Source organism: Sceloporus occidentalis, unplaced genomic scaffold (genome assembly GCF_023333645.1).
Source record: "Sceloporus occidentalis isolate IW3139 unplaced genomic scaffold, rSceOcc1.0.p SCAF_4, whole genome shotgun sequence".
Lineage (NCBI taxonomy): Eukaryota > Metazoa > Chordata > Lepidosauria > Squamata > Phrynosomatidae > Sceloporus > Sceloporus occidentalis.
In genome coordinates this window covers 101865693-101891082 of record NW_028316984.1, presented here as the reverse complement: position 1 = coordinate 101891082, position 25390 = coordinate 101865693, and the positions used below count along the sequence as shown (strand labels likewise).

The window sequence follows — 25390 nt, the reverse complement described above, 5'->3', positions numbered from 1 at the left end:
TTGAACTTCATGTATACCTCTTCGGCGGTGCGGTTGTAGCCATGCATTTTTAATTGCTCTGCTACCTCTCTATGCACAGGAAGAATGGGTACAGAACGGGACCTCATGAGCGTCTTTAATTTTCTGCTCCCCCTAACACTTCTCAGGAGCAGATCAATCTCCTTATTGACCCATTTGGATCCCTTACTACGCGCCATCACTGCTTCCCAATAACTTCGGCCACTCCGAAAAGTCCAGCGGGAAGAGGGATTTGCAACGTCATCACTGTGCAGGGATTCTTGGCGCCAAAACTAGACTTGCGCCCTCTAGTGCTTTTACTGCAGTGCCGGGAGTTTGGGAGTGCAGAGAGCCAGCAGCAGCAGCTAAGTGCTAACGCAGAAGTTTATTTCACAGCCTCTATAATTAAATTGCAGACAGTATTATTTTATACTTTCTGTAATTAGGAAAGCCATGGATAGCCATGCAGTGACCGAAAGCAGTGCCTCCGCACAAGCAAGGGGGAGGGTGTGGAGTGCCAATGAAGTTTTGGCCTTATTGGAGATATGGAAAGAACAAAAATTGCAGACCAAATTAAAAAAGAATTACAGAAATTTGGATAAATTTAAAGTTGTATCTGATGAAATGGCAAAGAGGAACCATGTCAGATCTGCCGAGGAATGCAGATCTAAATCAAAAAAATTGAGATTTGAGTACAGAAAGGTTGTGAAACACAATCAGAGAAGTGGAAGCAACCCTATTACATGTCCCTTTTATAGGGAACTAGAGGAAATCTTTCATGGGGATGTTAGCATCACCCCTAACAGGTTATCCCGAAGTCTTGATTTTGAAAGGGAGGGTGAAACCACAAATGTGAATCAAGAAACCGCATCCACCTCCATGGCTAACACAGGCGAAGGAAGCACCCAAGAAACAACTACCAGACAAGACAGTGATGAAGGCAAGTTGCCCATCTGTAATGCCTGAAGATTTCTGCTATGTGCGTGACAACATTATTTTGTTAAAAAGACAAAGGCTTTACTCTTTTTTTCCCCTTGCATTTTTCAGATTCTGATGACACTTGTCTCGATGACACAGTCATTACGATACCTGTCACAATTTTGGAAAGTGGACCTACGCAAATAGCAGGTAGTCATATATAAATTTATGTCAATTTCTGGATCTCTGTTTTCTTCATAAATATTGTGAACCTGTATATGTGTTCAAAAGAAATAACGTTGGTGTTTAATGCTCCACTTTGAAGGTGCGACTGGAGAACAATTGGGTGACTTGGAAAGACGTGCAGATGATACAAGCGGTACAAGCAATGGTAGGTAGCATCTGCTTTTCTAAGAAAATTCTTTGTCTACAACCCTTTACATGATGCTACCATTAGAAATAAATTTCCTTCCTGTGGGCTTAATCTATTTTCACTAATTTTTAAATTTCAGTACCTAACGATCCAGAGGACGAACCACCCAATGTATTGCTGTCTCCTGGAACAAGACTGCGTTCAAACAGGAACAGGAATCGTCGCGCCAGAAGAGGAGAACATATTGCGCGCACTATAATGCAGAGTGCAAGTCGAGAGGCCCAACTTACCCGGAGAACACAGGAACGGTTCATGGAAATTGTACACGACAGCATGAAAGACTGTAGGAGGACAGAAATGGAACTTGTAAATATTATGGAGGAAGATGTAAGGAGAAGTGCACAGGACAGACAGAGAATGTTGCAGTACATGGAGACCATGACTGAACTGTACCGGAGGAAAGTAGATCATGAATGTGCACTTCCAACGGGGCAACATGATACTGTTGCCCAAGGAACTATGCACACATAATTCAGGGCATCTCCGTGTGATATTCCTCCTTCAACACCAGGCCCAGCTGTCTTTACAGATTTCCAGGAGCAACCATCCACATCGGATTTTGGTGGGAAATGTCAAGGGAACAATTCCCCTGAACTCTTTGATGAACTTCCTCCTGCTTATGCTCCTGATGGTTGTCCTGTCACTCCTAGTAGTGAAATTAGAGATGGTGACAACACATTAGAGAACATCAACAGGGATGTTCAGAATGATGTTGCAGTCACTGATCTCCCAGAAAATGAAGGCTGCATTGGAACCGTGCAATGTGTGAGCAATGCAGGAACATCTTCCTTGCAAGGCGCAGTTGCACCTGTTCAAAACCAAGATAAACCATGCAGTTCTCGTACTGGGAGGATAATCAAGAAAAAAAAAATATTTTCCCCATAAGGGAAACATATAGGGAAAAGGTTCTGTTTTGAAACCTCAGATATGTTTCAGCATTCTATGTTTACCCTGTTACGTGCCCTTTGTGACCGATAAAGAGGGACTTAAACCATTTCTCCTTGAACCACAGTAAAATTTCATTTTCATGTTAAGGAAAGGTTTTGTATGTCACCATGTATATATGGATATGTTCTCACCTAATGTATATACAGTGTATATAAATGCGTGCTTTGTTGACATAATGGAAAACAAGCCACCAGACGGTTTTTTTCCAAAAGAAAAAGGATATTTAATCGTGTTTTAAAATGTTAAGTTATATTGTTGATAAAATACAGCTGTGTTCTCAGAAATTGGTCTACCGTCCTTAATATACCTAAACATTTCCACAACAATAGCAACATTATTCAGCAATGGTTTCTAGAACAGCCTTCCTTTTGGTTTTCAAGGTAGGAAACATGATGTATTAATATAAATGTAATATAAACAAGCCATTTTTACACCATTGTTTTCCTATATTCCCAAAAAAGGATATTTGAAACATCAATATAGCAATTGTATAACACTTCAAAATAGATTTCCAAAATTTGGGTAAACCATGAAGCTAATCTATAACAGTCGGGTATTTATACCCCACAATAATATAAACACCACTAGCAGAACCTGATTGGGGAAAAAAAAGTTAAAAGAAAAAAGAATCTAAACAACCGTGATTCAACATTGCCGTCTGGTAAAGTTATTCACATGTTGTACATGACATGTTGTCAAACACATGTATATCAACATTTATAGATTGATACAAAGGTAAACCAAGAAGAAACGTTTTGATCAGATCAATGCTGTTGCCATAACTGAGGTGATGTTATGAAACATCAAATAATGTCAGTTTCTGGTGTTAACGACCCAAAATAATGTTAGTTACTGCAGATCTAACAGTTTGACCCTCTTTTTTGTGATTTGTAGAGTGTCCTCTGATGTTATTCGCTAAAGCGGGGAGGACAATTTTCGCAGGTGGCTCTACATCGGGATCAAGCACTTCTCCCCTCGTCTCGCAAATATTGTGCAGTATGGCACATGCTGTGACAACAGAGATGAAATTTTCCTCTTTCACAGTTAGTCTACCAGACAGACACCCCCACCTAGATTTCAATCGCGAAAAAGACCTCTCCACCACGCATCTTGCCTTGCAATGGGCGGTGTTATAAGCAAGTTTGTCAGGTGTTAATTCTCCACGATATGGTGTCATGAGCCATTTCCTGATTGGGTAGGCACCATCCCCTATAATCAGTGGAGGAATGGCTACATCGTGGACATGAAGGGTGGGATTTCCGGGCACAAAACAGCCTTCATCCATCACTTGACAGATAGCGGAATTGGTAAATATGTGGCTGTCATGTGATCTCCCACAATTCCCTACTTCAATGTCAATAAACCTCCCACTGTGATCTGTAGTTGCTTGCAGAACAATTGAAAATCCCTGCTTGCGGTTGATGTATTCCTCTCTGCGTCCCAGCGGTGGGCAAACAGAAATATGAGTGCCATCAATAGCTCCTATGCAGTGTGGGAATCCGAGTCTCTGAAATCCATCCATAATCTGAAAAAAGGCAAAGGTATAATAAATTTGGGATATCAAAAAAGTGGGTTAACATATTTCATATCTGATGATGCATTATTATTATTTGGTATATGAACCTGGGATCAAAGAGACAAAAGCATAAAAAGGACAATAGAAATTATTATGGTTTATATATATACCTAGAACACACTGAAGGGGAATCCAGATGTTACTTGTTCACATATCAACTCTTGCAAATATATCAAGATACATTTTTTCAGAATAGCAAACCACAACAGCACAGCTGGATAAGAGAGAGGCCAACAGCAGAGATGCACCTCCGAAGTGCATGCTCCAAGCCCAGGACCACCCCCCAGCACAGCTGGATAAGAGAGAAGCCAGCAGCAGAGATGCACCTCCGAAGTGCATGCTCCAAGCCCAGGACCACCCCCCAGCACAGCTGGATAAGAGAGAGGCCAGCAGCAGAGATGCACCTCCGAAGTGCATGCTCCAAGCCCAGGACCACCCCCCAGCACAGCTGGATAAGAGAGAAGCCAGCAGCAGAGATGCACCTCCGAAGTGCATGCTTCAAGCCCAGGACCACCCCCCAGCACAGCTGGATAAGAGAGAGGCCAGCAGCAGAGATGCACCTCCGAAGTGCATGCTCCAAGCCCAGGACCACCCCCCAGCACAGCTGGATAAGAGAGAAGCCAGCAGCAGAGATGCACCTTTTAAATCCATGCCCCAAGCCCAGGACCACCCCCCCAACACAGCTGGATAACAGAGAAGCCAGCAGCAGAGATGCACCTTTTAAATCCATGCCCCAAGCCCAGGATCATTAACCCACCCCCATAATTGCAAAGGTAATTGAAAGCCTTTCTTTTTTTCCCAAACAAGGAAAAGGCAGGATGTAAACATATCTTAATGGTATTACATAAGCAAAACCTATCTATCTTTAGATATGCATTAATGCATTTGCACCCAGAAGTCTTAGGTTTAAAAGTAATATTGATACACACCGTGTGGTAGTTTCCAAGCTGGATAGTTTTCCTCAGCAGCAGCTTCTCCATGGCAAGGCACACCTCGATGGCGATTTCTGCAGCTGTGGATGCTCCAACCTCGAAACGGGAAGCCACCTTCCTATACATCAGAGGGCTTGAGAGCCACCAAATAGTCAGGGCCACTCTCTTCTCCACCGGGATGGGACTCCGGAATCTAGACTCCCCACGCTCCAGCTCTGGTCTCAAGATGCTGGCCAGATCAAAAAGGGTTTCTTTAGACATGCGGAAGTTAGAAACCCACATGTCGTTATCCCATCTCTGGAGGACTTCGTCACTCCACCAGTTGGTCCGCTCCCGGGGTTGCTGCCACCAACGTGGGATGCGAGGCCAGGTCGCCATCCATGCCAGACAACTGGATATATCAAGATTGCCGCTGGCAGCCATGACTGCAATCTTACTCAGAGCAGCCCTCCGGCGCGAAATGAGGACCAGTGATTTAGCAATGCGACTCATTCTTCTCCTTCTTCGCTCTTCTTCTTTCTCTACCATGCTCACAAGATCAAACCATGCTTTCTCCGACGCCATCTTTACACCCCACAAGGAAGTCACCGGACGACTTCCGGTTAAAAACAACCACCGAGTGGCGACGTCATTGGTACACCGCCCCCAAGATCTAATACGCATGCGCTATAGCAAACCGTTCTGAGAACGGTTTCAAGAAAAAGGAATCGCAGTGCGGTAAACTGCCGTTCTGATCACGTTCTCATCACGTTTTGATTGCTAATGCGGTAATATCCGTTCCAGGAACGGTCTCATCACGTGATGATATGGAACGTTCTCAGAACGCAGTGCGATAATCTCCTCTGACTAAAGGTTTGCTCCTCACCTGCTGCCTCTGCTGTAGATTTGTTTTGGATTTTTTTTAAAAAAAACTTGCGCGCCATTAGGTGTGTGGTTTGGAAGGAGTTAAATAGAGCTAGTTTGCTAGCTCCACCCCTAGTGACACTCAGATGTGACTCACAGAAGCTCTGCCCCCTCAGCAACTAGTAAACTCTCCTAGAGTTTTTTAAAAAATTCAAACAGTCACCACTCAAAATGGCTGCCCAGCTCCTTCTCTCCTCCTCTTCTCTGGCAGGAACTACTCTGGAAGGCTCTGGAAGGAGTTAAATAGAGCTAGTCTGCTAGCTCCACCCCCTAGTGACTCACAGATGTGAAGGGAGGTTATGTAGAACATAGAGCAAGCTTGTATTCTGATACTCCAGAACTCCAGATGCTAATGCATGAATGTCTTCAAGGGATTTAAATTATAAGAAAAGAGATTCCACCTAAACATCAAGACAAGCAGTAGAATGGGAAGCTTCAGAAAGTGGTGAAGTGTCCTTCGTTGGATGTCCAATATCATGCATCAAACACACAGCCACAGTACAGTCGGTCCTTCTTATACACGGATTTTTTATACACGGATTCAATCATACACGGTTTGAAAATGTTCCAAAAAAGTATACATTTACCTTGATGTTCCATTTTTTAAAAGGGACACCATTTTGCTATGTCATTATATTTAACGGGACTTGAGCATACACGGATTTTGTTATACACGGGGGATCTTGGAACCAAACCCCAGCGTATAACAAGGGTCCACTGTATTGTAGCTGTGTGTTAACTCCCCACCCAATGCCTGAGACCATCCTTAAGTCCCAGGCAATGATCCGGAGCAATGGAGGTGTGTACTGGTGTTAAGTGTGGTACTTCAGGATGACATGACTAGCCCCCTCCTGCCAGTCAGTGATGTTCTTGAGAGCAGAAACAGACCCCTAAGGGATCTGCCATGACTCTTTGTTGCAGTTTTACTTCCTGGTAGGGGAGAGCTGGGCATGTCTATCTGAAGAACCCTCTCCTGCTATTCTTGATGACTGACAGGCTTTTAAAGGGTCATTTGAAGTTGAGGCAATAGTGCCACATTCACAAATGAGGCCTGTGGGGCCCCTTCCAACTCTATGATTCTATGAATCTATAGTAAATGAATAAAGACAAGGACCATAAATGCAAAAACCCTTCTTCTGTTCCCAAGGCTAGGATGATCAACATAAAAGGGATGCTGCTTTCAGAATGGAGTAAACTAACATTGCATATGGGTGAATCATTTCAGGACAATACTGAAGAAATAATTTTCAAAACAGAACTTTTAAAACTTTCAGAAATAACTTATTAATTCTGGTTTGGCTTCCATTAAAGTTAATTACTTATTTTTCTTGCTTTGCCAGTCTCATTCTTCCTGCATTAGCTACAAGATTGCTTCATCTTTCGCAGAATGCTCTTATGTAGAAGCCAGATAATAGCAATAAAAGAATGACTCACTCAATCACAAATCCTGTGGTACCACAAAAGCATTGGCTGCCCTTTTCAAAGGGGTTCTGAATTCCTTTAGAAAAAAGGACAATGTACCAAAAGGTCAGGGGAGGAGACCTTCTAAAGGATTTTCAAACAGATTGTCAATGGTTATCATTTTCTGGAGCAATACAGATTAACTATTGCATCCCAAGCAGTTGAAATCTAAAGAGATGCATTCCTTCCCACGTAAGTAAATAGAAGTTATACAGTGATCAAGGCTACCCCCTGCTTATTTCAGTGGAGATGTTTTTGCTACCTGAGGCAGAGTAGAAAAATGCACTCAATACCACTGCTAACCACATTAAGGTCCATAGCAGACAAAACCAACCAGATTTTTTGGCACAAGAGCAATAAAATCCCTGAAGTCTTCTCCTTAATTTTGGTAGATAACAATGAGAACAATAGGGACATAAATTATACTTCTACATTTTGTGGTCCAAAAGGGTGTACTGACCTATCGAAGCACCACATCAAGAAAATCGTCAACTGGCTGGTACAAAATGTTTTATCGTTGGTATTTAACTTTGGAAAGGTTAGCTATAATTTACAAAAATAAAAATAATAAATGTTGAAAATGTGGGGATGCGGTAGGGATATGTTTACACTGCTGGTGGAAATGCAAACAAGTGAAAAACTATTGGAAGGAAATAAGGGCAACAATTTGTAATATACTGCATATTAATATAGACCGGAGAACAGAAAACTTTTTATTGGGAATTTTTGAAAGTGAAATTGAAAAAAAGTATGGAAAGTTGCTTTTCTATATGACAGATATGGCAAGGATACTATTGGCACAAAAATGGAAAATAACGGATACTCCTAGTAAAGATGAATGGATAATGAAATTAATTGAAATAATAGAGATGGACAAACTGACATAAATATTTAAAAATGAGCCATCACCTAAAACTAAAGAAGATTGGCATTTAGTATATGAATGTATGAAGGAGCAATGGAATTAATATATTTATAACAGAGTATGATTAAACCAAAACTAATGGGACCACTAACATTAACATGAATGGTATGAACTTTTAATTGGCATAGAGAGATTTGACAAAAAGTGATGCATTTGCATTGGGGACAACGAATATACATGAATTTAAAAATGACTTGGCCGGTAGTATAAAAACTTTGGATTAGAAATATACAATCTATAAATATTATTAAAGGAAGTCTATACAAGGGATATATTAAAGTATACAGTTAACTTAGGCCCAGTACATAACTCTGTGAAAGTCCAGGCTGCAGGCACCCAGTTTTGCTCCGGAGGGACACCGCAGCAGCCAAACCACGCGGCGTCCCTCCCAACCAAAAAGAACCCAGAAAAACTGGGTTCTTCTTGACGCGCATGGACGGCATCATGAGTACACCATTGGTGCACTGTGATGTGTCCATGACATTGTGCCACTCTTGCGTCATGCACACACACCCTGTATGGATGCGATCTTGGGATGATGGCGGCGGCAGTGGCACATTCTAGGGTTCTACAGCATGCAGTTGCTGCACGTTCCAGAACCCTACAATCAGTGCAGGCATGCTGCTTCTTGCCCGCCTGCCTCGGGCTTTAGAGAAGAAAGAAGTCAGATGTCTGAGTATTAGAAGTTTATATGTGTGCATTATAAGCGTATGTATTTAGGACAGAATAGAAAATAGGGGAAATGTAGGAAATTAAATATATGTTAATAGAAGGGAGGGACAGATGGGTATTAGAAGTGAGTTGTTTGTGTGGGGTTATCTGTATGGTGTCTTTGTTTAAAACTGTCATCAATAACGACATTATTTACAGTTGGGATAGATTGGAAGGCGTAACATTCAGATTTAAAAGTGAAACATTTAAAATAAACTCTATAATGAAAATGAAAGACTTCATCAGAAAATACAAAAGAGAGCTCAAAAAAAGCGATCCACAATCCGAAGAAGAAGAAGAGGAAGAAGAGGGAGAAGGAAAAGAAGAAGAGAGGCCGGGAAGTACAGAAATCTAAAGAAAATGGAGAATACATTAAAGGCATATAAAGCGAAAATTAGAAACTGAGAGCAGTAGTCTATATGAGATAATTACTTATAGTTTTAAGTAAATAATGTGTAGAGATTAAAATAATAGATGCAGATCCCCTATAGTCAAACATTTAGAAGGTTTACCTAGTGAATTAAAACACGAAAGCTAAGCGAGGCAGGTTACAAACCGCCTGTTTGGGGTGGGCTGCACCCGCCCCTTTCCCCGCTGTATCGGGGCCTCAGCATCCAGAGCGGCAGCCTCTGAGGCCCTGATCCGCCGCTTTTCGGGCTGCGGGGAAGCGGCAAAAGGCCCTTTCCTGCAGCCCGAAAAGGGGTGTCCCTGGGGCTTCAAGCCCCAAGGACACCCCGTGGCGGCGGGGAGGAGGAGAAAGGGGCTGCTTGGCCCCTTTTTCCTTTGGTCCACTGGGCACAGCCGTGTGAAGGCTGCGCCCAGCGGACCAAACCAGGAAGGAGCTCCGAAACGGAGCTCCTTCCTGCTCCGCGCTAAGGGCGCACTAAGCGCCCTGGCGCGGAGCGAGGATGTCACGTCCGCGCCACCCCGTATAGAGGCAGCGTGGCCGTGACGTCCTCATGGCGGCGGCCGTGTGGAACGGCCGCTTGCATTTTGTGTGCGCAGAGCGCGCACTAGGGTTAGGGGGGTTATTTGTGAATAAAAATAGTTAACTTTTATGTTAGATGGGGGGAACTTTGAGAGATAGGTTAAGATATTACAAATAGAAATCATTAGGATCTTATGAAAAATGCAAGTAGCAGGAAGTACTGGTTTTTATGTTAGTTGTGTTTTAAAAAAGTGTCAAGAGAGACAGTCTATGTTTTTTTTTTCTTATCTATATTCTCTTTCTGAAGTAACAGGACATGGGATCGAAGCAGCGGTATAAGGAGATAGTTTCAGATGAATACATGTATTCAAAAGAATACATAGAATGTAGTATTTGTCTGTTTGTGTGTAGGTGTAGAGGTGTTAATGTAGTGTAGGGGGATTGTGTATGTTAATGTGTTGTATTCATGTATTTATGTTGTGTTTATGGTGTGTTGTATAAAAGCTTACAAAAATTAATAAAAAAACTGTCATCAATAAAAATAATAATAATGAAAAGAAAATCATCAACTGGCTAAAAAAACCATAATGTTGTGACTTTTTTGGTGAAAAAATGTTTGTTATGAAAAGCAGTGGTTCTGCACAGAAAATATTTTGCACATATTGCAGAGATATTTTTGTGCAAAGTGATAGGTTTTTAATAGAAAAAAAGTTTATTTGGTACAAAATCCATTTTTGCACAACCATCAGAGGGGTATATATTGTGCCATATGTTGTGTGTGTGGATCAGTTACTCATTCAGTGAGACCATTGAATTAACCTAGGTGTAACAAACAGCAGCATAAACTGATATCTTCATAGTTTGCCGAATACTGTACATAGTTCTCAGCCTTTTGTCTTTCAGATGTTTGGGTCCTCAATGCCCTGACCATTGCCCACATTGGCTGTGTTTTTTAGAGAGTTGAAGTCACTGGTGGGCCAAAGGTTGTGAACCATTTGTGTAGTGCTTTAAGAGGCTTCTTCAAAGGCTACTTTTTCTAGAAAGTGTGTTTCCTGTCATTGTAGAGCTTCTGCATGTGTGCCAAGTAGTTATGAAGAAAGTAGCCATTTCAGCTTTCAGATGAATGAAAGTTGGACAACCCATGTTTTGCTTGGGAAACACTACATTGCCAGAGATCATTTGTCTGCTGAATGGAATTTTTAATCATGATCTCTCAGATCAATATGAAGTTCTTTTAGTACATCTCAGGGAGCAACTGATTTTAGATTTAACTCACATGGTGCTATAGCTGCAAGCAACCTTATGTACATAAGGAATTAAGTCTTGTTGAACACAGGAGAATTCATACTTGAGTAAACAATCAGGGGATTAGGGGACATGCAACTGGGAATTGTGGCTAATTGTGTGCGTGCACTGCATTATTGTATTTTATTTTTTAAAAACTTTTAATTAAATAATATGCAAATACTAGCCAAATAAAAAAGATAACATGTAGCTACAAAGCTGTAAAAGCTGGATCTCAGTTTTTTCTGTGAACAGAAGGAGGCATTCCATTCACATAAGAAACTCTCCTAAACAGATGCTAGCATGTTTTCCAGTTCCACAGCTCTTTCAACTGTGATGCTAGAATAGCATAGGACACCAGAGATAGAGGGTGGGGCAAACTGGAGTGGAGTGGGGAAGAGTGGTGAGTGCAAAAAAACAAACACCTTAATGGAATGAAAGAATCCCTTCAACACTACACAGTTATAGCATTCGATTCTTTTTTGTAAATGTGTGTGGTGTTCTCCTTCAAGTCATTACCAACTTATGGTGACCCAAGGCTAACCTATCATAGGTGGGATACAGGCGGCCTGCACCTGCCCCTTTCCCCGATGGATCAGGGCCTCAGCTACCACAGCGGCAGCGCCAGAGGCCCTGATCCTCTGCTTTTCCTGGCCTCGGGGAAGCGGCAAAAAGCCGCTTCCCCGCAGCCTGGAAAGGGGTGTCCTTGGGGCTTCATGCCCCAAGGACACCCCAACAGCGGCGGGGAAAGGGAGAAAGGGGCTGCTCAGGCCCTTTCTCTCTGTAACTCTGGCACGGCCATTTAAAGGCTGTGCCAGTGATACGTGTGGCTGAAGGAGCTCCGAAACGGAGCTCCTTCTGGTGCCACTGAAAGAGCGCACAAGCGCCCTGCAGCAGTGCCAGGACATCATGTCTGTGCCGCGTTGTTTGGCTACGGCGCGGCCATGACATCGTAATGGCAGTGCCATGTAGAAAGTGCGCCACCATTACAAAGCCGCGGCCACATAATAGGGTTGCGGGGCATCTGGAAAGGACACCCGAAGGCAACCCTAGTATGTATTCAGGCTGGCGCTTTGCACCGGTCTGGATACTGCCATAGTTTTGTTTTGTTTTTTTGGCAAAGTTCTTCAGAGAGACTTTGCCATTGCCACCCTCTGAGACTGAGAGACTGTGAGTTGCTTAAGGTCACCCAAAAGGTTTTCATGGCCAAGTGGAGAGTCAAACCCAACTATCCAGAGTCATAGTCCAATGCTCAAACCATTGGACCAGCATAAAGATTCCTAGGATCTGCAGTTTGATTAGGCATGAGATGAACTTTTCTCCTGAAACTGCAAAGCCTAGTATTTCATAGAACTGAGCCATGTCAGTTAAAGTGGAATCATAGTGCTTAAACTGTATGCCGTGAAAAGGCCCCTCCTCTATTTTTTTATCTTTCGAAGGATGAAAGCCAAGACATATTGGCTGATCAAATGTGTAAAACACATTAAAGTATTGCTGCTTGGGAGTACTACTGTATGCCTAATGTAGAAATACAATTTGTCAATATTAACATATTTCCTTTGGTCAGGTACAAGAGTGGGGAAAAGCTTGTAAAAAACCCCCAAAACTTACCAATAACTCTACAGAGTGCTCCTTCCCCTGACTATTGTGGTGTGCTTGTAGAAAAGAAAATAATTGTTTACATTTGAAACAAAAGGGCTTTCTTGACACATGATTTTATGTATGGATCTGTAAACCTTTTGTGTGATTCCCATTACTGTAACTTTGTTTTATCATGCTACAATTTTGACTGATCAGTCTCTCCCTTTGTGCCTTTCCCCACACCTTTTGCTTGTAATCTATTATTAAACTGCATATTTGAATTTGGAGAGGACATGCTTTTTTTCTTTTATTGACGAAATTCAGTACTTAAAAGAAGTGTAGAAAGAACTTGAGGAATATCTACAGTTATTGGGGCTTGTTGCAACTTTCTTTTGACATGGGAAGGCATGCACAGGGAGTAGGGATGCTTAAGCACTTCCCAAGACTAGGCTAAGGTGGTGGACACCCCATTCCCCAAAATGATCTGGAAAAATTGGATCAAGAGTCCTATGTGACTGAAACTTCTCTGGAATTATCAATCAGATGTGTAGTAAATGATCAAGCACATGGGGGCTGAGCATATAACAACAACAACAACAACAACAACAACAACAACATTTTATTTATATTTCCCACCTATCCCTGCAGATCAAGGCAGGATTACAACAAAAAGTAAAATCAACAATACAAAATACAAGATACAGTATTATCTAAAAAATACAGTCAGTAAAACGAACAGCAGTACTGCTACCAATCAATAAAATGACCATGTTTTCCATGCTATCAAAGTCAGAAGTGGGAATGTTCTTTGAGATCAGCTATAGAAGATCAGATTGATAGACCCAGATAGCATGAGCTCAGCCCATGATATCCTGGCCCCAGTCGATCCAGGATCCTCTACCAGTGTGTGCTCCTTATCTTGCCATGCTATCACTTTTGGACAGCAGACCTCTGTTGATGTGTCTAATGTGGATACGGGGTGCTTCGCTGCACCTATGTGGACAGGCAACCTGTTTCTGTGTCAGACACGATTATGGGGGACTGCTGCATAAGAGCAATGGCACGGCATGGTAAGGAAAACAAGTAGCAGTGTAAATAGTTAAGTGGTGTTGCAGAGTTTCAAGAAAACTCTGTGGCAAACCAGGGGTCTAATTACGCCAGGGCACTGCTGATTACCCCAGGATCATGCCAGATCTTCTGGATCCCTCTTGAATTGTGGTGATCAGAACTGAAATAGTTATCCAGATGAGGTCTGACCAAAGCAGAATAGAATGGTCCTATTGGCCCAGTACAGGCGGGCCCTTTGCAGCGCACCCATGACATGCTAGGGTTGCTTGGGGGTGGGGCGTACACACAGCCCACAACCCTAGCATGCCATGAGCACGCCGCAGCTGTGCAGCACCATTCAGATGGTGCATGCAGTGATGACGTGCCAGAAGCGCAGCCTCTAAACAGGGCTGCGCCGCTGGTATGTCACTGCGCTGTCACTGGCACTTTGGGGCGATGGAAGTGTGCCGCAAAAAAAAGAGACACTTCCACACGCTCCTTTCTTGCTGCACAGCAGTGCCACATAATTTGGTTGCTGCAGTGCTGTTGCGGAGCAAGGAGAGGTGTCATGGAGGCACCTCTTTTTGGCGCTCTGTACCGCGCCATTATTTCCCTTTGTTTGGATGCTACACTTCAATTGATGCAGCCTAGGATAATATTGTTTTTTTTAACCTGCTACATCAAACTGTTGACTCATGCTCAGCTTGTGGTGTAATATTATCAAATCCCTTTTGCATGTACTGTTGTCAAGCCAGGTGTCACTCATCCTATATCTGAGCCTTTCATTCCCCCTCCCCTCCTAAATCAAGTACCTTACATTTCTTCCTGTTGAAATTCATTTTGTTAGTTTTGGCTCAACTCTATTAAGATATCTGAATTCTGATCCTGTCCTCTGGGGTATTAGCCACCCCTCCTAATTTGGTGTCATCTGCAGATCTGATAAGCATGCCCTCTATTTCATCATCCAAGTCATTGATAAGGATGTTTATTGAACAAAGAGAATCATGTTAGCTGGATCATCCAGATGGTGATAGAGTTTAGAGCTGACCATCCAACTAGATATATGAGTATGGGGGTGAAGACACTTTCATATATACAGTGTCCCTACCCCAATACTTATATCTCTAGCTGAATGATCACCATGCATAGAGTTGTGCACAAACAGGGTCCTAAACCCGCACAATGCAGGGTGCTTCAGGGAAAGAGCCACCATTGATAGTTTCCACTGAGGTAGCCTTTAAACCTTTACATGTGACACAGAACACCAGGACACTGTTCATGGAGTCAGAGGCAATAAAAGGCCTGTCCATCCCTCCACATGCCTATTTTTGTTTCCTGCTTTATGCAGACTGGATCTCATTGGGCTTTTGCTGTGGAAAAGATCTCCTCAACAGCCATCAGCTAAGTGTTTTGGACACATTGGTCATCTTGGAGGGGGGCCGTTCTTATTCTATCTTGCCCCTTTTTCACTAATCTACACACCTCTGGGGGGCATGAGGCTTGTTTTAGTTCCTTTGCTTTTCTTACCTTTCATGCTCTTTTTATTCTTCTTATTTTCTGCCAACTGTTGCTTGAGTTTTCAATGTGTTTGGGTTGGGAGGGGGTGATAGGAAGCAACATCTGCCCAGCTGGTCCCCTTTTCACCTTTCTGGTCATCCAGTTAGGTTTCATTAGGCCTTGCTGTATTTATGCCATTTGATGGGTTGAGACCCTTTCGGCCAGTGAGCATGCCTTGGTCTCATCTGTCCTGGATGGGTGGTATGAGTGCTGGACTTTTTATGTTGGGGGTTTACTCATATCTTAACTAAGTGGTAAGCACACCTGTGATGGTGGCAGGACTATGCCTTCCTTGTAGATCTAAGGACTCTTGAAGGTTCGTATGAGGAGATATGGCTTTTCAAATAGTCTAGACCTAAGCAGTATAGGGTTTTATCAGTCGGTACCATAACTTTGAATTGTGCCTGGAAGTTCTTTACCCTTGAGGCAGAGAGTGCTTCTTACTCCATCATCTATTTCAGAGAAGGATTGCAGCTAATTTTCAGCCCACATTTTCTTCCTCCCTCACAGAAGAGTCAATTGACTCTATTCAAAGGTTCTAGCTAGGGCACACAGAGAAATATCAGTAAGCACATATTTTTGTTGATTATTACAGCAGAAATGTTATTTATTTATTTATTTATTTATTTATTTATTTTCATTTATTTTCTATGCCTCACTTTTCTCAGAGTGGGACCAAAGGGAGGTCCGAGAGAGCTTACATTTTAGAACAATACCCCACTTTTTAGAACAAAAAGCACCCTGAGATGTCTTGTACAGTTAGGATTCCCAAATCTTAGGGCCTGTCCCTGAGTCTCATGGCCTTTCTGCTCATCTCTGGACCTCAAGAAGAATGTCAAGGTGAAAGTGTATATTTGTGTGTTTAAGTATATATGTGGTTTTCTCATTTGTAAGACTATGTGGTGATTGTTTGAATGACATATGCTGTGCAACTGTGCATGTTTTTTAAGGTGTCATGATTAATGACACCATAAAGGGCAAAATATTAGAGAACCAATCTAATACCAACCAGATGACCATTAGCTAACACTTTGTGGTTTGCCATTTTCTACCCGAAGTAGGTGATAACATGACAATGTGGTACAAGAAAAATTACCTGTTTCACAGATTATTTGTCGATTTTAAGACACCAATATATTTCATGCTAAATTTAATTTCTTAGGAAAATTGACAGGAGTGTAACCCTGCATCAGGCAGAGGGAGAGAAAGGAGGAGGTGCAGGAGTTCAAGTGCTAGATTTGAACTTGGGAGGTTTTGGTTCTAGTCACCACTGTGCCATAAAACTTTATTGAGTGGCATTGGGTCATTCATTCTTCCCCTCTCTCAGCCTACCTAATAGGCTTGTTGTGGGAATAAAGTTGTGAGAAAGCAAGCCATGTAGTCTACCTTGAGCTATTTGAAGAAAAAATGGGTTGTATGTGTGACTACTAATAAACTGCATGTCAACAATAAAGTAATATGTGATAACCATTTCTATTATCTTGGTCTAGAAGGCTTTAATGCAGCGGTTAGTCTTCTTGTGTGACCTGTATATCTACATATACAGAACATGCTTTAAAAACATGTATATGTGCTTTCAAGTCACCTACTGACTTATGGTGACCCTGTGAATTTCACAAGAGTTTCTTATACAAGAAATACTCAGATGTGGTTTTGGCAGTTGTTGTTGCTGTTAATTGCCTTCAACTCATGGTGACCCTGTGAGTGAGATATTTCCAAGACCTCTGTCCTCAATTGTTCTTCTCAGGTGCTGGAGGCCCAGGGCTATGGCTTCCTTAATTGAATCTATCCATCTAGTGTGGCGTCTTCCTCTATTTCTACTACTTCACCCCCCACTATTCCTAGCATTATTGCCTTTTCTAAGTTTGGCAGTATCAATTTAGTTATGTTGGCTTCCAGTGAGAGTTCAGAGCTGATCAGTTCTAGGATCCATTTGTTTGTCTTTTTGGCCATCCATAGTATCCTCTGACTCTTCTCTAGTGCCACATCTCAAATGAGTTGATTCACCTTCTGTAAGCCTTCTTCGTTGTCCAGCTCTCACATCCTTCCATTGTGATGGGAAATATGATTGCCTGGACTATCCTAACTTTAGTATTCAGTTTTATGTCTTTGTACTTTAGGAACTTGCTTAGTTCCTTCATGGCTGCCCTTCCTAATCCCAGACCTGATTTCTTGACTGCAATCTTTGTTCTGATTAATGATTAATCCAAAGTAGTTGCCAGTTCTTTGCTCTGAAATATAGCCTACAGCACCTGGTACATATCCAAGTACTAACCAGGGCTAACTCTTCTTAGCTTCTAAGATCAGACAGGATCTGGTGCCTTTGGGGCACATTGGCGGGATACAAACCGCCATATAGTACGTCTTCTATACGTACTAGGGTTAGGAAGGGGCGGTGCTTCCGCACCCCCCTAACCCTAGTACGTATAGAATACGTACAACATGGCAGCGCCCCTTCCACATGGGGGCCGCCATGTTTACGTACTGGATGCATAGCGTCCAGACGTGTCGCGGCACCTATGATGTCGCGAGTCCGCGCCAGGCGCCTCGCGACATCATAAAGGCGCCGCAAAAAGAAGCTCCGAAATGGAGCTTCTTTTTTGCTCCGCGCGGGAGCCGCGCGGTTTGGCTGCTGCGGCTCCCTCGCGGAGCAAATGGCGCCGGTGGGAGACCGCCTCAAAGCGGCGGTCTGTATCCCGCCTTAGACTCTTAAAATAAACATGTATAAAAGTGTGTGGCATCCTACTTTACAGCATTCATGCCCAGTTATCTCCTGTTCTGCTTGCAATCTTAAATTAGGATCCATAGAGATGGTCCATTTTGAGCATTGTATGGTAAGCAGAGTACCCCTTGACTCCAAATCTCTTTCATCATGGTGCCTGCAAAGGATGGAAAATGAAGAGCTGCTCCACACTGTCACACTTTCATTGATCTGAAAAGCACAAAAAATGCAGCTGATGATCTGAAAGGATATTACTCTTTTAGTTTCAGTGACTGATTTGCAGGGCCTTTTGTTTCAGGGTTGTTGTTTTTTTTTTTTTTAGAAAGAATTCCAAGCCTAATAAATCCAAAACTAAGACAACTGAACTAATATGCAGAAATTGTGGTAGAATGCAGATTCCTTTTAGTATACTACAGACGTGCATTCTGTTTTTACCCCCTCTGGTCTTCTTAAAGCACATTGTTATCTTAGCCTTTGAAATGTAAAAATACAGGGACATCAAAGAAATTTTGCGATGGTCAAAGAAACATAGAAGGAGACTCTACATAATAAATGCTTAACACCGAGATTTACTTCATGCTTCATGAAGCTATCCATTGTAGCAACAGAGCTAGAAAACAAGGCATGAAATTGTTTGTAGAAGAGTCAATACACTGCATATTAAACAAGTTATACCTGTGTATATTCTGCATGTAAATGTAGAACTGTGTTTAAATTTGGGATAGAACTCAGGGTTTATGTTCCACTAGTCTTTTGATATGCCTGAAAAAGGCAATAACACTTGTTGAAAGATGTCACTGTGCTCTAAGTTGTAGGTAGTTAGATTTCGTTACATGGGCTCTTAAGGAAACACAATGTGGCTTCATCCTAGACTAGGTGTGCATAAGGTTTTCAGCTCAATGGACCTGATGTCATACTGACTTAGGGTTTAGGGTCCACCCATATATGCACACAAATATAAATGGCCATGTTAAGCATATGAATGTAATTCCATGCTAAATGGGTTCTTGAATAAAGTAACAAGTAATTTTAACACCTTTCTTCCTACTGTGAGAGAATGGTGCAGTTTTTGAAGACAGTTTGCAGGCCAGGATTATTTATTTGAACATGGCATTTTTGCACAGAATATAGCATTTTCTGTGCAAAATCTCAAGCACATTTCCCACAGAATAAGTCCCCAACCATGAAGATCACAGCTCACATTTCTCCTCATTAGTTTTTTCCAACACTTCAGAAACATGTTTCTCAATCATTTTTTTGAATTAAAAAAAAACAAACCAATCTTTACATCCCTGACAAAGAGCTAGGATAAGTTATTTTTGACAACTCCCAGAGTTGTACATTGGCCATTCTAGCCAAGGGTTAATGATAGTTATAATCCAAAAAAGAACTGTAATTTTTTTCATGCTCTGTGCAGGCATGCACACAAGCATATGCGAACCCACTTGCACACAGCAACTCTCCCTCCTCCATTCACTTTCTTCACTGCAAGGAATACAAAATATGAGAAAAAGGTGATTTATATGAGAGCCTCAGGGCAGACAAGGCAAAATCTTCTCTTCACATTCTCCTTCAACAGCCCTAAAACACAGTTCTCCTTTCTTACTTCTAGCAGCAGTGGGAGAAAAGCAGTCTGTATGAAATCAGTGAAAAATTAACAGTGGGTGATTTAACAATGACAGCACAAAATCAGAGTATCTATGGGGAACATTTAAAGCCTTAAGATTTGGGTGGACAAAGTGCAGCCTTAGATATGTTGTTGGACTGCAATTCCCAGTATCCTTATCATTGGTTGATGGGAATTCCAGTCAAACAGTAGTTGGATGATCATACTCTGATTACTCTCTTTGTAACGCCACAGCAGAGAATAAGCAGATGTGCACATATGATCAGAAAGGCTTTAAACTGAATTTTGTGGAGAGGGATACATCATGCACAGGGGACAGTTGCATCATTAGAAACTGGATCAGTGGTACAGTAATCCATCAGTGGGCAGGGGGGAAAAAAAGATAAGGCAGCAACTGTTGGATAACCCATGGTTTCACATGGTTTGCAGTGAGTTGGCCCACTGCTGCCAGCTTAGTTCATATACACCTCTGCAAAGGATGACAAACAGACATATAAACTGTTACGGGCAGGTCCCATATTCTGATTTAATGATTGTAACTTCAAAATGATTTAACTGGCTTTTATGTAGCTTTTATATTTATATTTAGTAACTTTTTTATATTTATACTTTTTATTACCGTAATGTTATTGTATGGTTTTATTCTGTGTCATTTTTAACATGCTGTCAGCCACTTTGACTCCCCTTATACAGGCAAAGGTTTGAAATGTATGAACAAAATAAAATAAAATAAAATAAAATAAAATAAATGGTTGCATCTGAAACCCATGCCTATATGCAAATTGTCTTACAGCTTTCCTGTTCTGAGAAATTTCTATCATCTGCATTTACACTGTTTTCTCCAAGTTGGCAATATTACCTTTTTTTCACAGCTTCATGTGCCCATTTCCTTCAAGTGAGGCAGTGTATTTTCATTGGTGCAATTAATCTTTTATTCTACACTTCACCTGAATCACAGCTATCCACAAAGATGCCTTATGATTGCAGGCTACACATCTTAGAATTCTTTTTCATTTCTTATTGTCTCACACCATTTTTCCCTACTCCTCTTGACACTTTCAGATGATTTTTGACATCTGAGAAAATATATACATCCAAATTATTAGAATGTCACTACCTGGTCTCTGCTTGAGTCAGCCACAAAACATATAAAAGAGCATTAGAGTAAGAGGAAATTAAAAGGCAATGATATATGATCTCCTTTCTATGTTATTTATTGAAAGATCAGGTGAATGTCAGCTAGAAAACACTTTTGCCTTTCTGGCTTGATTTTTGATCAGGCAATTTCCACGTTGATATTCATGTCAGCATATTTTTAGTATCCCTGCAAATTCAAAATTGACTGTTCTCTATGTGTCAACTTGGGTTATTCGAGGCAAATTGCCACTATATTTTAGTTTTTTTCTTGTCATTGCTAGAATGATCCCCCCCCCCAACATGTTCTTATAAGTAGTTGGGAAGAACTAAAAAACCTTCTCAAACTTCTTGGCCTCAGGAGGCCCCTTTGCCTTCTTCTTCTCCCTCCTATCTGTGTATATGCAGTAGATACTGTGCATGTGAAATAGGAGCAATACAACCAGATTACCTCTTTAACCTTTTCTCTTCCTAGCTATCAAAGGTTTACTGATAATTGATTAGTTGGTGTAGTTGCTCCAGGCTCCTCACTTGCAAGACACCCGTTGCTGAAGGAGGGGGAATACCATGTACCATCACGCAGCGTGCCTGTTTACACAGCGTGCGGCATCATGGTGTGACTCTACCGCAGTGTCCAAATGGCACAGCACAGAAGGGGTGTCATCATGCAACTATGGCCTGTTACAGACTGCCAAAATAAAGCTGCTTCAGGTCTCTTTGGAGGTATGCGATTTAAATTATGCATGGGTCCTAAGAATCCGGAGGTCGCGCCAAAGCCACACTCCATTCCTAAGCACTGGAGTGCAGCTTTGGTGCAGCTTCCAGATTCTTAGGGTGCATGCATCATTTAAACAGCATACCTCCAAAGAGACCTGAAGCAGCTTTATTTTGGCAGTCTGTAACAGGCCTTAGATACCCTTTCCAGGGAATGAAAAAGAAACCCCTTTTCAGGGCTTCTTTTTGCTCCCTTCAAAGGCCATGCATGTGGTTGCCACGGCCCCAATACTGAGCAAAAAGGGCAGTGTCCTGCCGCCTGTCTGTACAGCTCCATAAAATGGTATAGCTTGTTTCCTCTTCTTTCCCAGTCACTTGCTGAATCTCCTGATTTTTCTGTTGCCAAAACCATTATTGTGTCACCTGTGTAAAACATATGGGACCATGCTGTTAGTCTAATTGAAGTTGCAGGGCTGAAAATGAGTTCAAACATGAAGATTTTTATGCTTCTATCTTGTTCCTCATAACTACACCCCTGGACACTGTGTATGCCATCAGCTATTTAGCCATAGTTCCACAGTGGGCATGAATATTTGTCTTTCAAAACATTATCAGTAATAATTTAGTTAAGTGTCATTATTTGGTGGCTAACTTCTTTCTGAATACTCACAAAGAAACCTTATAAATCCCAAGTTAGTTCTAAAGTAATCTGGCAGTTCAAGACTTGATCAGTAATAATACAAATGGGAGGTGTCTCAAGATGGATGACTAATGAACTTTCAACGGAGCTATGTTTTAAACAGAACATATATAAGAAATGGAAAAAGAGGGAAATCACCAAAGAGGAATTCAAACAAATAGCTAACACATGTAAGGGGAAAATCAGAAAAGTTAAAGTGCAGAATGAACTCAGGTTTGCTAGAGAGGTTAAGATCAATAAAAAGGGGTGTTTTTTTTGGGGGGGGGGCATATGTCTGCAGCAAAATGAAGAAGAATGAAATAGTAGGGCCATTGCATGGAGAAGATAGCAACATATTAACAGGGGACAGAGAAAAGGAAGAATTATTCAACACATTCTTTGCTTCAGTCTTCTCAAAAAAAAAAGAAAGAAAGAAAAAGAAAAAGAAAAAAAAAGGAAAAGGGTGGTCAACCTAAAGAAAATGGAGCAGAGGACAGAATAGGGGAAATTCAGCACAGTATAAGGAAAGAGATAGTACAGGAATACTAGGTTAATTTAATGAATATATGTCTCCAAGACCAGATGAACTACACTCAAGGGTATTAAACAAACTGACAAATGTAATATCAGCACCATTGGCAATAATATTTGAGAACTCCTGGAGAAAAGGAAAAGTCCCAGCAGACTGGAGGAGGGCAAGCATTGTCCCCATCTTCAAAAAGGGGAAAAAAGAGTATCCCAACAATTATCATCCAGTTAGAGTGATATCTATACCAGGAAAGATTCTAGAGCAGATCATTAAACAGAGAGTCTGTGAAGATCTAGAAGGCAATGCCATAATCAAAAAAGTCAACATGGGTTTCAGAGAAACAAATCATGCGAGACAAATCTGATCTCTTTTTTTATATATATAAAATTACCAGCTTGGTAGATGAAAGGAATGCTGTGGATATAGCATATCTTAATTTCAGTAAGGTCCCATGACATTCTTGCAAACAAGCTTGTAAAATGTAGGCAAGACAAGATAACTGTTACATGTATTGGTTGACCAGCCGAACCGAATGGTTTCTCTTCATACTGGAGAGAAGTAACCAGTGGGGTTCCACAGGCTTCTGTCCTGTGGACAGTGCTATTCAACATCTTTTTCAATGACTTGGATGAAAGAATAGAAGCCATGCTTATCAAATTTGCATATGTCACCAAATTAGGAGAAGTAGCTAATCAAAATTCAAAATGACCTGAATAAACTAGAAAGCTGGACCAAAGCTAACAAAATGAAATTCAACAGGGAGAAATGTAAGGTACTGCACTTAGGGCAGAAAAATAAAATGCATAGAAAAAGGATAGGGGACACCTGGCTTAAAGAGACTATGTGTGAATGGGATCTAGGAGTCCAAGTAGACCACAAGTTGAACATGAGTCAACAGTGCGATGCAGCAGCTAAAAAGGCCAATGCAATTTTAGGCAGCATCAATAGAAGTATATTGCCTAGATCAAGGGAAGTAATAGTGCCACTGTATTCTACTTTGGTCAGGCCCCACCTGGAATACTGTATCCAGTACTGGGCACCACAATTCAAAAAGGACATTGAGAAACTGGAGTATGTTCAAAGGAGAGTGACTAAAATGGTGAAAGGTTGGGAAACCATGCCCTATGAGGAACGACTTAGGGAGTTGGGGATGTTCAGCCTGGAGAAGAGAAGGTTAAGAGGTGATGTGACAGCTCTGTTTAAATATTTGAAGGGATGTCATATTGAGGAGGAAGCAAGCTTTTTTTTCTGCTTCTCCAGAGAACAGGACCCGAAACAGTGGATGCAAGCTACAGGAAAAGAGATTCCACCTCAACATTAGGAGGAACTTCCTGACAGGAAGGGCTGTTAGTGAAACACATTCCCTTGGAGAGTGGTAGAGTCTCTTTCCTTGGAGGTCTTTAAGCAGAGGCCAAATGGCCATCTGTCGGGTATGCTTTGATTGGGAGTTCCTGCATGGCAGGGGATTGGACTGGATGGCCCTTGTGGTCTCTTCCAAGTCTATGATTCTTTGATTCTAAAAATTGGGGTTTTATTTTTGAAATGCTCAGGATCCCAACTAGCTTCATTTTGCATTATTATTATTATTATTATTATTATTAACCTTTATTTATAAAGCGCTGTAAATTTACACAGCGCTGTACATACAATCTTTTTAATTGGACGGTTCCCTGCCCTCAGGCTTACAATCTAAAAAGACACGACACAAAAGGAGAAGGGAAAGGTGGTGGGGAAGGGGCCTCTCTAGTAGGATAATACATATAAAATACATAGCAATACAGGAAATGATTCAATAAAACAGACAATAAAAAAACAACAAAAAGCAAGTGACAATTATGCAATGCCTGGGAACGCTTCTCTGAACAGGATGGTCTTCAGCTCCGTTTTGAAGCTGGTTAAAGAAGAGATGGCTCTTGTTTGCGGGGGAAGAAGGTTCCAGGAGTGAGGGGCAGTGAGTGAAAAGGGGCGAATCTGAGATGGGGCAGAGGAAATCCTGGGCTGGGACAGCAGACCTTGACTACCAGAATGGAGGGCCCTAGTGGGAAGGTGAGAAGAAATAAGGTCTGATAAGTAAGGAGGGGCCAGCCCATGGAGGGCTTTAAACGTGGACAGCAGGAGCTTATACTGAATACGAAAAGGGAGGGGGAGCCAGTGAAGGGATGCCAACACAGGAGAGAGTTGATTTCAAGACACATTGACCCAATACTCTTAGAGGTAGGAATATGGATGCATGACAGATATACACAGCAGACACATCAGCCACATCGTGCAGTCTCAAAATCTGTATTTACTTTCAGGTTTCCCTCCTATGTGCTAATGTTCAAAATGTTTTGTACATATTGTTTCAAGAATAGCAAGCCTGTTAATTTTATAATCCCCTTGGAGATCTGAACTGGGGGTTCCTGGATCACAATTCCATTTCTTTTCTACTGTGGTATAGTAGCTCTTCTTGTGTAGTTGCTACAGAGGTGGACTGTTCCTTACAGACAAAGCTGCACTGTGACTGCATCTGCAGTATGATGGCATAGACGTGTGTAATTACCTGGTTGAGTATACAAATGTGTCTAGTAGTTCATAATGGTTCACAGTATTTTGAATCAAGCACCATTTCCACAAAAAGTTCTTCTTCAGACTGGAATATTAAACAAGTTCTTTTTTTTGCAAACCAGCTGTTTTGTAGCCATACTGTGTGGAAATCAGGGTCAATGTTGGCAAAATAAAACTCTTGATTGTTGTGAGCTATATGACTGAGTAGTTTTCCTTTTGTTCACTGAGCATTTTGCT

The 25390-nt window shown here is 41.7% G+C and overlaps 1 long non-coding RNA gene across 1 annotated transcript; it reads left to right on the top strand.

Moving 5' to 3' along the window:
• Positions 1–379: 379 nt before the first annotated feature.
• Positions 380–1789, top strand: LOC149314426 (uncharacterized). The gene is made up of 3 exons (XR_016281126.1): positions 380–1125; positions 1241–1306; positions 1428–1789. It is a non-coding gene; the product is annotated as an uncharacterized LOC149314426 (long non-coding RNA).
• The last annotated feature ends 23601 nt before the right edge of the window (positions 1790–25390 follow it).